This window comes from Delphinapterus leucas, chromosome 19, assembly GCF_059928025.1.
Source record: "Delphinapterus leucas isolate spDelLeu-1000000601 "Yukka" chromosome 19, BTC_Dleu_Yukka2, whole genome shotgun sequence".
In the NCBI taxonomy this organism is placed as follows: domain Eukaryota; kingdom Metazoa; phylum Chordata; class Mammalia; order Artiodactyla; family Monodontidae; genus Delphinapterus; species Delphinapterus leucas.
Genome location: NC_143147.1, coordinates 29959480 through 29974192, shown reverse-complemented (window position 1 = coordinate 29974192; position 14713 = coordinate 29959480). Strand labels below are relative to the sequence as shown.

Sequence of the window (14713 nt, the reverse complement as noted above, 5' to 3'; positions counted from 1 at the left end):
ATTCTATTCATAGTATCACAAGCCAAACTAAGCAATAATTGAAAGCACCACAAAATACTTGCCTTTAACACTTACATTGAGATACCTCACTTAAATTACCTTTTATTTTCCTAATAAAAAGGAATATGTCTCACAAAGCTGATACACATATTTAAAAACGGAAACTATAAAGCAAAATGTTATATAATCCAAACTTGAATTTTACTCTAATGATAAATGTCCTGACTTCTCCCACTTAAGAAAAATGAACATTTGAATATTTTAAACATGAAGGCTTTGAAAATTCTCTCAGTGCATAAGAAAGGGGGTTGTGGTGTAAAAACAGCTGGAAAGTGCATTTAAAATAGCTTATTTGTTTTTCTCTTTTTCTGATTTTTGTTCATTTTTGTATTTTTTTTGTTTTTTTCTCTTTATATATATATATATTTTTTTTTTCTCAAGTGTAGTGTTTTGTTTTATACTTCCCTTTAGGGAAAGAGAAATGCAGTTTCCCTCAGCTCGAGAGAAATTCACTTCAACTCAGAGGATTTGGGCTTCAGATTCAGATTTTGTTTCAGATTATAATGATTGAGCATCTACTGGATACCACACAATGTCTTCTGTGCTTTCACATATGTGCCCTTTCTCTGTGGAATAATGGAATGGTCAGCAAAGTAAACTCATGTTAAGTAAGAAACAAAAAACCTGTTTTATGGTTATCTGATTATATTAAGGTCGTCATGGTTTAGATACTATCAAGACCCACAGAGGAAAAATACTTTCTAATTCTTTTTTTTTTCTTAAAAACATAAAATAAAATGGAAACTACATGACAACAATTCTATCACAGAAGACATATTTCAGTTGAATTACAATGATTTAAAATTTGAAGTAGGAATATCTTTTCTGGGAAAAAAAAAATCACATAAACCACTTTCAAAATCACCAAGTGTTGAAAAAAGATTCTGAAGCGGAATTTCTGCATGGCTGCATAGCGGAATCAGGCAACATTTAAATGCCACCTAGTGGCCAACTCTGGAACTGCGGCTGGATTACAAGAGTTCTTTGAGCAAAAAATTGTCCATGATTTCGCTTTTGTAAAACAGTGATAGGAACTTATTATTTCCCAGGAAATGGTATACTGTCTAGGTTGCATGAACAAACTGAATGTGGTATTTCCAAGAAGAGAATTTTTTTTTTTCTTGACCCAATTCAAGTGACATTTTCCCTCAAGCTCTTTCTTAGCCTAGCAAAGGAAGGCTCTGGATCTTACATTGACCTAGATTACGTTCTTATTTCAAGTGATTCAGAGTTAAATGGGAAATATTATATTGTGCCACAGCTTCATTTACAGGAAATTCTGGTTCATCCTACACTCTTCGCCACACCCTTTGCTCCACCTTCGCCTGCTGCTTTTGCAGATGAGTTCATGCCAGTCCAGGAACGTGTCGCTTTTCAGGGACACGGGGACAACCAAGCAAGTAAACTCATATGCTGTTGCTTGACAGACTCAGCAGATTCACACAGCAACCCAAGCCCTGACCCCATGTCAACGTCCTCACTAAATTTAAAGCACACCTTGGTTTTGTTAAGAATCTTGGAAGAGAAAGGGGAGCAGCAGAGATCACTCACATTCCTGGAATAGCCAGCGTGGGTCAGGGCCATGCAGAGCCCCGGGGAGATGAGTTATCTCCTTCTAGGCACTTATCAAAGCCTGGTAAGATGAGCATTTCTTATTCTTTGAAACATGTGTGGACTATTTCTAAACTTCTGGGTAAAAAGCCCAAGATTGCAGTGATATGAAGGCCGAAAAGGAAAGAGCCTCACCGCAAGCAGAAATAATCGGGGGAGATAATTTGTAATTTTTCCATATGGGAAAATAACTATCAAATGAAAGGACTAGAAAAATAACTTCAAAATGGAAATATAGGAGTCAGTAAATACTACTCAAAAATTAAATCCATAATAAGCTAATTAACTAAAGTTGATGGTCTTGCGTGTTCTAAGGATTTCAATTTTCCCAGTTATTTATCTGTTCAGTTACCACAGGCAATCAGATTCCACGTGCGACTGAAAATCGAATTTGGGGCCGCTGGCAGTGCCTACGGGAAGCAGGGCAGCCACGCGCTGAGTGCCAGGGCGGTCCCCACAGATGGGCTGAAGGCTGTTCAGCCTTCAGCTTTACCAGTCCAGCTTCAGGTCCGCCTTGCTCCATACGTATTTCCCTCCTCGCTTGAGAAACATCTTTTCATCAAAGCCGCTGAATTTTATAGCTTCTTCTATGCCAACATCCAGGATGGACGTGGAAGGATCCTTCCGCCCGTTTCTGCAGTTCACGAAGCGCATCTAGGAAATTCATGACAGAAATTGGGATATTTCCTGTAAAACTCAATTCGGGGGATCAACTCAAAATGACTTTTGATGTTCCAATCATTTCAACAGATGTTTGTGGAGAGCTGTGAACCAGATGCTTCACTGGGGGCGTTGAACTCTGGGGACACCATCTCTGTACTCAACCAGCTCCCATCACCCACGTGAACACCTGAGACCAGGTGAGGGCATGATAAACAGAATTATATACACGTGCCTGTCCCTCCACTGGGGGGCGGGGTAATCAGGAAAGGTTTCCAAAATGTGTTGCCATCTAAGTTATGTTTTGAAATTGTAAGCTAGAGAGAACAATATCGTAAAAGCCCAGAAGCGTGAAACAGTACAGTGAGTTTGGGAAATTTCAGGTAGATGATATTCCTGGAGTGAAAACTGTGTGTGCAGGAATTTAAAAAAAAAAAAAAAGTGTGAATAAAAAACAAAGTGTAAAATCTTCTTTTAAGAAAGGGAGATAGCATGGTAAGAATGGTGATACAGAGGGGGGCAGGTCCCACATCAAGAAGAATAGCACATGCCCTGTTAAGGGTCTTGGTTTTTATCCTAGATTAAGCATCTTACAGACAGGAACCAGATCTTCACACCTCTGTGACCTACCATGGCACACAGCATTTTGTAGTAACACTTGTTGAATCAAAATATTCTTAGATTGCCAAAAGTAAATTTTGTTCCTACTCTATTTATTCCAACTGTAAAGAAACCAGAGAGTTTGTGGAGGAACATTGGTCAAAATCCCCAGCCAAAAAAAAAATCCCCAGCCAGTCATGGTACTCCAAAAATAAATTCTGTTTGACTTTTCCTCTCTACCTTGAACCCATAAACTGAACATTTGTGTTACCACCTCTTCCCCTCTGTTCCTTAAAGAAAACACATATTGACAACAAATGAATGACTGTGAATCATCACTATTTAACTTGAAAATAATAAAATATCAAAAGTCACAGCAAGCATTTCTCGAAACACCAAATTCAGTTTAAATATGGAAAAGCCATGGTTCTTGTTGGAGCTCATTTCTTAAAAACAGATCTTTGAATGGAATTATTTGTCCAGTGCTAGAAATATTGGCAAAAGTTTATGAATTGGGACAGAAAAAGAAAAGAAAAAGACACAAGGAAAGGGAGAAGTGATTTGTTTTTCAGTTTGGAGAATGATGGCATATCTCTTCCTTTGGAAGGCAGTGGGGTAGGAAGGTACCAGTGGCTTTTGGAGAGGAACTGTAACCTCTTCTCTGCAAAGCCAAGAGCTATCTGTCAGAGGACAAGCTGGCAGCATCTGAGGTATTAAAGGCAATAATGTCAAGTGTGACATGTCCTTCCTGCAAAGAGCCCTGGGTGCCCCTTGGCCAGAGAACCCAGCCGAAGATGGCATAACAAAGGACACTGCTTTGTGTGATGTCAGCTCTGTGCGACATCCCTGGATCCATAGCCATAGGGAAAAGACCATCGAGTGCGGGTGTGTGCAAACACTGGGATCAGATGCAAGCCAATGCCTGCCCAAGCCCTTAGCTCAGAGATGGACACAGCGAAGTAAGGGCTCTATAATATTAATGTTAGTCAGTGACAATAAAAATATGAAATGCTGGCCAGAAAGAATGAATATGGACTAAATGGTTATGCTGATTATAACTCAACCCTGACCTTGCTGCTTAATGAATTTTTAAGGGATCATTTTATAATGCATTAGACATACTCACATATTCATCCAGAATAAGGTAGGAATCTCTCATCTGCAAGGCAGAAATCACATACCAACTTAGTTTCAAGCATATTTTTCAGTATGTACGCTCAACTGTCTATCTTACCGCGTTTGTGCGTTTGTGCTTTATTATTTCTGGAGGCCACGTTTCTTAAATCTCTTGAGTGTCTTTAGATGCGTCCCTTACAAGGTGAGCCATCTGCCAGTGCCCCATACCCACCTAACACTCATCTCCGAGCCATCTGTTTGTGTCCATTCGGATTCTAGCAGATTCTAGCAGGCTGGCTTCTGCCCCATGCTGGAAGGGTCACATGCCACTCTGAAAGCTCCTCTGACAGTGAAAGCCCCAGGCTAATTTCCCCATTTCCTCCAGCTCTGGGGAGCCCTGTCCTTCATTGTTCAATATTCCCTGTGTCCGCCATGCCTCTGATGGACCCCCTTTTCAGTGAATAAAGCAGAATCCCTTTACTGCTATTACCTGGGAGCTTATCTGAGGATTTTAATATTACTTACATTACTTGTAACTAGTTATGCCTTCTATAGGTATATAGAGAGTGTGCCTACACTCTCATAGGAAGGTATACCCTCTATACATACCCCATATAGGTAGGAGTCTGCAAACATTTTTCTGTAAAGGGCCAGAGAGTAAATATTTTCAGCCTCATAGACCATGTGGTCTCTGTGGCAACTAAAAGCCACTGTGGACAATGCTTAGAGAGGAAGCATGGCTGTGTTCCACTGAAACCTTCTTTATCGACCTTGAAATTGCATTTCGTATACTTTTCATGAGTCACAGATGTCATTCTTGTTTTGATTTTTTTTCCAACCGTTCTTGCCTTGCATTCTGGGTTTGTCTCACGGGCTGTAGTTTGCCAACTCCTCCTGTGCATGGCCAGTTCGGGACCTTGTTCCTGAATGTCTGGATGTGGGCCAGGCATCAGCATCACCTGGGAGCTGGTTAAAATGCTGAATCATGGGTCCACCTAAGACCTGCTTGCTGGTTTGCAAACTTGGGAGTTCCCTGGGTGAAACCTTACCCACGGCAGAGGTAAAGTGAGCTGACCCCACCTATGTCAGAGGCAGAGTTCACCGACCTCATCTACATAAGAGGCATGGTTAGCTGACCTCACCTACATTGGAGATAAAGTTAGCTGAGCTCACCTATGTCAGAGATATAGTTAACTGACTTCACCTCCATCAGGTATAGTTAGCTGACCTCACTTACATGAGAGGCAGGGTTCGCTGACTTCACCTATGTCAGAGGTGAAGTGAGCTGACCTCACCAATGCAAGGGAACCGACACACAAAGCTTGTCTTGGGTGACCTGCAAGACAAGAAGACCTCAGCACCCTCTGCTAGTCTTAAAAGTTTATAGAGAAGCCTGAGCTGGGTTCAGTCACATGGGCCATCCAGATGGTCTCACCGTGGGAGGGTACGTCCTGAAGACAGAGGAGGGGTTAGGAGCCTCCACTTGCCCCAGTCCAGCTCTGGGTCAAATAGTGGTCACCTCCTCTCAATAACTTCCCCAACCCTGCTGACTCTAAATCTGCATTTTAGCAAGACCCTGCCTGGGGGGGGGGGTAGTGTCTGTACAATGAAGTTTGAAATGAACTGACTAGTAAGCTTCTCAGGCTTTGGAGTTATCCAAACCCCAGTTTGTCCCTTGCTGGGCTCTAAGGGAGGTGAGTTAACTCTGCCTCTGACATGGGTTAGGTCAGCTAACTCTACCTCTGTCACAGGCGAGGTCAGCTAACTTCACCTCTGACACAGATGATGTCAGTTAATATACCTCTGACATAGATGAGGTCAGTTAACTGTACCTCTGACACAGATGAGGTCAGCTAACCATGCCTCTCATGTAGGTGAGATCAGCTCACTTTACCTCTGACATGAGTGAGGTCAGCTAACCCTTTCTGTCATGTAGGTGAGGGCAGTTAACCCTATGACTCAGCCTCAGAGTTTCTAAAACGGGGGTAATATTTCTGGCTCATGAAGCCTCTGTGAAGTGCTCAAAAAGCAGTAATTTATGACGTATTTTCTTTGATCTCACATTACCTATGTAACTAAGGCAAATTTTAAAAAGTCAAATAAAATAGTGTATAGATATGAGTATTCTCCTCTGTTCTCTGGCTTCTTTTCAAAAGCTGCTCTGACCCCATTCAGGAATTTTTTTATTCGTACTCTGGTCAACATTACTCAGAAGTCTGAAGTATACGGAATGAATCCTTGTTCTCAAATTTCTAATATGATGTAAGCATATGAGGGAGAGATTTTGCTGCGTGTATCTTTTTTGGCGGAAGATGGGGAAAGTTTTGATTTTTAAATACTTTAAAAATAATAAAACTACCTATTTAGAAAAATTTAAAGTCCAAACAGTTATCAGGGTAAACAAGAATGACTGATAATCCCATTATCCCAAGATGACCATGGGATGTGTACATACACACATTTTTTGCACATTAGGATTAAAGGTCAAATGAATTTTGCCTATAGTTCCTCATTTGTACCTAATATCATATCATGCAAATTTATCCTTGTTCCCTAATATGCTTTGAAATAGGTTATATAGTCAGTATAACATTCCATACAGGGAACATGAGCTTACCTGTTCTCTGTATGTTGAATATCAGGCTACCTTCAATTTTTTACTCCTGTTCCTAACACTGCAGTAATGTAGCTTTGAATAAGTTCTTTTTTCTTTACCTTCTGAGAACACACTGAGTATTTACTCTGTCTCTGATAACACCTGGAAGCTCTACACTGTAGACGTGCTTTGGCTGACCCTGTTTAAACTACATGATGCATACATTTGGACTAACAGGATGGATCCAATTTTTCACATTGGAAACCTAAAGATCTAGTGAAACTTCCGCCTCAGCCCTGAGACTACTCGCATCTGTCCACGCAAACCCTCCAAAGCCACAGTGTGTGCAGCCCTTGGTGGAGACACTTTCCTGTTTGGAGCTAAATGTGTGATGGGGAACAAAACAACATTTGCTTCATACAACCTTCTGGTTAGACTCGGGCACCAGGCAGGGCACGTCTTTGTGGCGGTCCAAGAACGCTTCAAACTCTTCATCACTTATCACAAACGGTTCTGCTTCTCTCAGAGCATCTTCTCCAGAATTCTCACCTTCAATTATGAGGCATTGGAAGACCTGAAACACAAGTGTGGTGTTGGCTTTGTGAAGAGCTTTCCATCTCTTTTTGCCCCAAATCTCATTTCTCCCTGAACCTCTCCTGAGCAAAGAAGACTCCTCCAACTAGGGAACATTCTAGAAAGACACTGCTCTGGGGAAATGAGAACATGCCCTGAAATTTAGGGATATGGTACTAGAAGCCCAAACATTCCCAAAATATACATTTTTAAAAACTGATCTAGATTACATTTGATCTAGTCTTAGAACCTAATATTTTCAGACTACAAAATAATGGTTGCCTGCAAGCCCAGGGCCTCCCGCGGAGGAGGCTGCCTGGGGGACCAGGTTCTCAACCACGTGAGCAATTGCATAACAGTTGACACCTGATCCAGGTTTACATCAACTTGCATCCTGCAGACCTCAGTGATCTGATGCAAAAACTGTTTTCTAAATGGACAGCAGCTAATCCTCTCCCTCCAAAAAATGTCAGAATTTTGAAAAGGCAATTCTGGAGTGAATCAGGCAAGTGGAAGCCAGAGTAGGGGTCGAAAGATTGGAGAAAAGAGATAGAGAACAAGTGACAAGGAGCCATGAGCAAACCAAAGCTATGAGAAAAAATATATATAATATGTATTTATAATATATAAGTATAGTACATGAGTGATGACTGGCAGGGGGCTCTAGAAGGGAAATCTAAGAGCTTAGAGCTTAGCCCTCTGGCTCTCCTCTGACACCTCCACACAGTGGGTCATAGCCTGGGGTCTTCCCATCACACCTGTTTCTGTAGCTGTTTTCAGTTCCTCCTGGACCTGGGAGAGTGGCTGATATTCCAGCTTACTTACATATATAACCAAACATCAAGTTCAACATACAAATTAAAACTTTTTAAAGTAAGAAACATTTCTTGTTTCCCATAACCCATTTCCACATGTTACAGGATAACCTCAGGAAAATAATACATTAATCCCGTTCCCATCTCCACAACCCTTCTCTGAATGCTAACGTGGGATTAACAGCACATCCCAGGCAGCTTAGATAGGAAAGGTTTTCTTGGTGTCTAGACAGGAATTCCTTCCCTAGGTCTTCCCTACCTGTGGAAATTCTGTCCCTCTGTCCAAGCAGGAGCCAAATACCTCCTCCTACACGAAGTCTTCCTGGCTCTTTGGCAGAAATAAACCTTGCCTGTTTCACCTTGCCACATTATCCCAGCACACATAGCTTTATATTACAAGAGTTTTCTTTAACTCTTTTACTTGCTAGAATTGAATTCTACATCTTATCTTTAGTTGCATTAGTCTGGGGTTCAGGCACAGACTTTGGATACCTGCATAGCAATCATCGGGGCAGCTTGTTAAGAATACATATTCACACAAACCCTCCGGCTAATCTGTTTCAGGATAGTGGGTATAGGATGAGGCCCAAGAAGCTGATTTGAAACAGTTCCCTGAGTTCATTCTGAAGAACATCCAGGGGCAGAAACCTTCAGCTTATAATTCTTTGTAAGCATCTGTGCATGGTGGGTGCTGTAAGTCACTGTGAACTGGCTTACGAGTATTTGAACCTTAGACTTTTTAGTAGCTGATAGTGGGGCTAAGCCCTAAAGCACACATCTGGGTGAAGGAATCTTGGGAATGAATTTTGCTACCACTTGGGGATGGCCTTTCTCCTAATAGCTTCTAATAATTCTACGAAAAATGAAGTAACAGAATTTATGAAGAACACATACCCATTTATAAATAGGCCAAGAGCTTTTAAGACAAATCAGTCTTATTATTTTAATAAACACATACGAGTTAGACTTCCTATGAACATATTCTTCAGAATATCTCCAAGCACTTCTCATATTCTTTTATATGTACTTTCACAATTTCCCAGAAGGAAATCAGTTATAAGGGGGAAATTGAGGCAAAGAGAATGTAAGTAGTTAACGTTTAGCAGAGCTGAAAGAAGGACCAAGGGCCTGCTTTCCCAACTGGCTTTCTGAGTCCATAGTTCTCTGTATCCTTATCATTTCGGGTTTTGCCGAAGTAAGTCTCTCCTGACCCTTCTCTTAATTACAACCAGCAAAAGCATCTCGGTACGTACCTTTCAGCGGATGGGGTTCAGGGCTTTAATCTCTTCCGTCATGTCCTCATCCACATTGAATCAATTGATGACAGAATTTATCTTGAAGGCCACTCTGTAATCTTTGCACCACGTCCTCAATTTGTGGAGATTTTCCACGTGGTTCTTGTTTCCTTGACCACGGCCAATAAGGACATTGACCTGCTCGTCAAAGCTGTCGCAGGAGATGGCGAGAATGTCCAAATATTCCCCTGAGGGAATTAGGCTTTTCCATCCAAGGATGCAGACACAGGCCTTTAAGCCAGAGGTGGAGAATTGGAGCCTTATGGACCACATAGGTAGACATAAACGTTTTGTTTGTTCCTCCAGACATCTAAAAATATTTCAAACTGTTTGCAACTATTTATGGGGGGATAGATTTAATATAGAATGTAGAATCATGGTGTATCTTTAATAATTTGAGCATATGGCAGCACTAACCTTGAACTCCCATATAGGACCACGATCAACGGAAGTTCATAAATGGCTGTCCACGTGTCCACTATTAATAGTCCTTACACTTTCTTTTTGTCTCCCTACCGCTAATGATCCTTTTTCTTATGCACTTCCAAATTCACTAATTTGCACCACCTCTCCCGTACAACATTTGAGCTTTTGACCCAAAGGTGCAGCAACCCTCCTGGTCCCTACTCTTTACACCATATTGACAGCATGTAGAGCCCATCCTGGAGAGAGCACGCTGCCCTGGGGACACAGACAGCAAACCCAACCAGTTCTTCTCTGATCACACAGCTCCCTAACCCTGTCTTACTGCTCGGAATCTGGTTCCCAAAGCTTACTTTTGAACTTCTGAACCCCCTCTTTCACTGAGTGACTCCCTTCACGGTCATTTTGATGTTGACTCATTGCCCTGTGGTCTTCCTGTTAACCTTCCTCAGGTGGGCTGTTCTACCCACATCCACACCCAGATCCACATCCATTTCTTCATCATCTTGGAAGGAGGATTTCATCAGAGATCTCCTGTGAGTGTCCTCAACAGATCACAAGTGCAACTACCCTTTGGATGATTTCAAGGCTCAAACAACTTACACAAAGCAAAGCACACTCTAAGAGTTCAGTTAGAACTGTTTCCCAAAATGATAGTAGTAATAATAGCTAACATTTTTCAAGTGCCTCCTAAATTCCAGGTACTGCTCTCTGAATATTAACATCTATGTAAAACTTAGCTTCCCAGTCTTAGGACCAGGGGTTTGTAACCCTGGGTCGTATAATGGAATCCCTCGGAGCACCCCAACTTGGCGTGTCCACATACCACGAGGCTCTGATATAATCAGTCTGGAGTCCAGTCCCAGTACAGATATTTTATAAAGTTCCTCAGTAGCCAAATATGCAGCCAAAGGTGAGAACGACTGTTCTAGTCTAATCACTTAATTTGTACACGAGACTACTAAAATAGAGTTATTTCCGAAAAGACTTTAAAAATTAAACATGAATAGCAAACGATAAGGTCAGGGCTTGCAAAACTGTACACTGCGTTAATTCTCCCCACTAGCGGCTCAGCTAAAACTAGCTACGCTGATAATGGACAGAAGAGTTCTGGGACTAGTCTGTTCTGTTATCTGCCTTGCCATACTTGTTGACTTAGAGCCCTACCAGCTTGAAAAGAGATTAGAGTAAGCCCACTTGTTTCCTCCTCCCTTTGGATCCCCAGCAGGCCTGGCCAAAAGCCCGGGATGGAGGGAAATAGAGCAACAGACAGTGACAGAGGCGGCCGTCCCGTGCCACGCGAGGCTCTCACCGTAGTTCTGGAGCCACCTCTCCCGGATCAGGTTCCCGTTGCTCACTATGCTCACGCTGGGCAGTTGCAGCTCCTGTTTGCAGAACTTCACCAGCTGGCCAAGGTATTTGCCCCGTCGTGGAGGAATGGCTCTCCACCGGAGAAGTTGATCTTTTCCATACCTGGGACAGACAGAGCGCGGCTTTTCCTTCTAGTTTTCCACTTCATCAACATCCATTATTATTTTAATGGCAAAAGTAGTATTTTCTCAATGTAATAGAATGAGATGAGAGAAAAGTGGTACTAGGACGTACGCCCAAGCTCCAAAGCCTTTGATCTTTCTAAGTGTGCAGGGTCGCCCTCCATCCTAGCTTTCCCAGGACAGTCCCGGTTTATGGAGGACCAAATCTCATCAGTTAGTTTTTCTAGCACCCTCTTTTACTCTCAGATGTTTCTACAATGGGGCGGTGGTAAATTATAACACCTCACTATTTATAAGCTAACATGCTAGGAGGTGGCATGTATGATAAGCATTATTATCCAATAAAAATACGATTCCCTAAAAGTGTGGTTAAATAGGGGCACATAACTAGAGAAAGTGAAACAGTGTATTGGCCAGTGGTGTAGCCCGTGAGGAGTTTGAGGATTAGGTTAGAGGTGATGAAAGAATGAGAAAACTGAACAAACAGGATGTAGAGATGTTGCTAAGAGCTTAGACAAGGAGCAATTAATTCACAGTGGTGCCAACATACAAGCCATCCTATCACAGCACGGATCAATAGCTGATGCTCATAATGCTTGAGTTCTATTCAGTCTGTTCTGTTCAAAAGCCAAAGAGGTGGGCTTCCCTGGTGACGCAGTGGTTAAGAATCTACCTGGCAGTTCAGGGGACAAGGGTTCGACCCCTGGTCTGGGAAGATCCCAGATACCGCGGAGCAACTGAGCCTGTGCACCACAACTACTGAGCCCGCACACCTAGAGCCTGTGCTCCACAACAAGAGAAGCCACCGCAATGAGAAGCCTGTGCACTGCAATGAAGAGTAGCCCCCCTCGCTGCAACTAGACAAAGCCCGCGCGCAGCAACAAAGACCCAACTCAGCCAAAAAAAAAAAAAAAAAAAAAAAAACCCAAAGAAGTAAATAATATATTTTAGAAGCATCTTCAGCCAGAGCAGTAATTTTAAATGTAATGTACTTTTATTGTTTAAATTTAAAAATAAATTTAAAATTTTAATAGCTACCAAAATAGATTTTCCTCTATTTGCCAGAAATCTTACTTACAGGACACATCACCCATGGTATACCTTAACCATTTTAACTAACTTTGGTTTTATTTACTTAAAACTGAGAGGTCATGGTATAAAAGTATTAATTATAACTGTAATAGTTTATACTCTATTAAAAAACATATGAGCATTTATTTATTTGGGCCTTGTAACAACTTTTTAAGGTTGATATATGAGTTATCACTATTGTCTGTATTTTAAAGAATATTAAACTGATATTCAGAAAGTTAAATGTCTTGACACATTGTTTAAGTGCTAGAGCAGGAACTCAAATCCTGGCCGTGTGAATCAAGAGGCTAAGTTTGTTCCATAACCCCACACCTCTCTTCATTTGTTCATTCATGCACTAATTCATCCATTCAAAAACATTCATTAGATTCCTATTACCTTCTAGATACTTTGCTAGGCAGTAAGATAAGCAGAATGCTAGGTTTCAATCTTGGAACTCAAACTCTTTGGGGACCCAGATATTAAAAACAAGACACAAGAGCACAATTTTAAATATGCTGCAGTAGGCACTTAGGTTGCTTCCATACCTTGGCAATGTAAATAATGCTGCTATGAACATTGGGGTGCATGTATCTCTTCAAATTAGTGTTTTTACTTCTTTCTGATATATATCCAGAAGTGAAATTGTTGGGTCATATGGTAATTCTATTTTTAGTTTTTTAAGGAACCTCCATACTGTTCTCCACAGTGTCTGTACCAATTTACATTCCCACCAACAGTGTACGAGGGTTCCCTTGTCTCCACACCTTCTCCAGCATTTGTTATTTGTGGACTTTTTGATGATGGCTATTCTGACTGGTGTGAGGTGATACCTCATTGTGGTTTTGATTTGCATTTCCTGGATGATTAGTGGTGTTGAGCATCTTTGCAAGTGTGCCTGTTGGCCATCTGCATTTCTTCTTTGGAAAATTTCTATTCAGTTCTGCCCATTTTTTAACTGGGTTGTTTGTTTTTTGATGTTCAGTTGTCTCAGCTATTTATGTATGTTGGCTACTAACCCTCTATCGGTCATATCATTTGCAAATATCTTCTCCCACTCAATAGGTTGTCTTTTCATTTTGTCAATGGTTTTCTTTGCTGCACAAAAGCTTTTATATTTTTTTAAAAGTGTCCATCAATAGACGAACGGATAAAGGAGATGTGGTGTATATACACAAAGGAATGCTAATCAGCCATAAAAAATAATGACATTTTGCCATTTGCAGCAACATGGATGGACTTGGAGGGCACTAGGTTAAGTGAAATAAGTCAGACAAATATTGTATAATATCATTTATGTGTGGAATCTAAAATAACGCAACAAACTAGTGAATAAAACAAAAAAGAATCAAACTCACAGATATAGAGAACAAACTAGTGATTACCAGTTGGGAGAGGGAAGCGGGGAGGGGCAAGATAGGGCTAGGGAGAAAAAGGGTTATAATTAGGATTATATGAAATCATGTGTGTGAAACTTTTGAAAACTGTAAAGCATTATAGGATTTAAAGAATCATTCAAGTAAAAAAATAAAATAAATAAAACATGCTATAATACATGCATTTGTAACAAATGCCATGGGATCACAAAGGAAGGTGAGAGGGCATTCATTCTGCATGACGAGGACCAGGGATAATTCTAAGGAGCTTTGAAAGTTCACCAACAGAGACTGAGGTGACAAGCGTTCCAGGAAGAGAGAACAGTGCGATCACAGGCTCCACGATGCAGGTGTTGTGGGAGAACTGTGTCACATGATGTGTCCACAGCTTGGGGCCCTTCAGGAATTGGGGTGAAGGATGGCAACACTGAGCTTGAAGCCTGTGCTGACAAGTTTGGGCTTGGAAGCCATGCAAGAGAGCTACGTGGGGGAGTTAGCCATCAAAATATGTATTTTAGTAAGATAACGTGCTTTCAGAGGGGACCCAGAGACAATGAGATGAATTGCAGCAGTCCTGGTGAGAAATAATGAGACCCTGAACCAGACCCCAATGGGAACGGCACGGTGGGTCAGGCATTGGATGAGCTGTGGATGACTGGGCAGGCGTATGGGAAGCAAAATGAGTCCGATCCAGTAAAGTGCAAGCCTATGATCTCACCGTATCAAGCACAAAACCCGACAAAACTAGTGTGTGTGTTAGAGTAAGAGCTAGTGGTTATCCTGGGCAGGAAGGGCAGGGGCTGAAGGGAACGTGCACTTTGGATGCCCTGCTGTTTTCTGTCTAGAGTTGTGTGCTGTTTACCTGGGTGTGTGCAGGTCTGTGCAAATGTATGTTACATGTCTGTAAAAAAGGCAAGCAAGTTGGGGCTTCCCTGGTGGCACAGCGGTTAAGAATCTGCCTGCTAATGCAGGGGACACGGGTTCGAGCCCTGGTCTGGGAGGATCCCACGTGCCACGGAGCAAC

The 14713-nt window shown here is 41.7% G+C and overlaps 1 long non-coding RNA gene across 1 annotated transcript; it reads right to left on the bottom strand.

Moving 5' to 3' along the window:
• Positions 1–1067: 1067 nt before the first annotated feature.
• LOC149746253 (uncharacterized) lies at positions 1068–9292 on the bottom strand. The gene is made up of 3 exons (XR_016388949.1): positions 7068–9292; positions 4058–4090; positions 1068–2325 (listed from the first exon to the last, which is right to left on the bottom strand). It is a non-coding gene; the product is annotated as an uncharacterized LOC149746253 (long non-coding RNA).
• Between the last annotated feature and the right edge of the window lie 5421 nt (positions 9293–14713).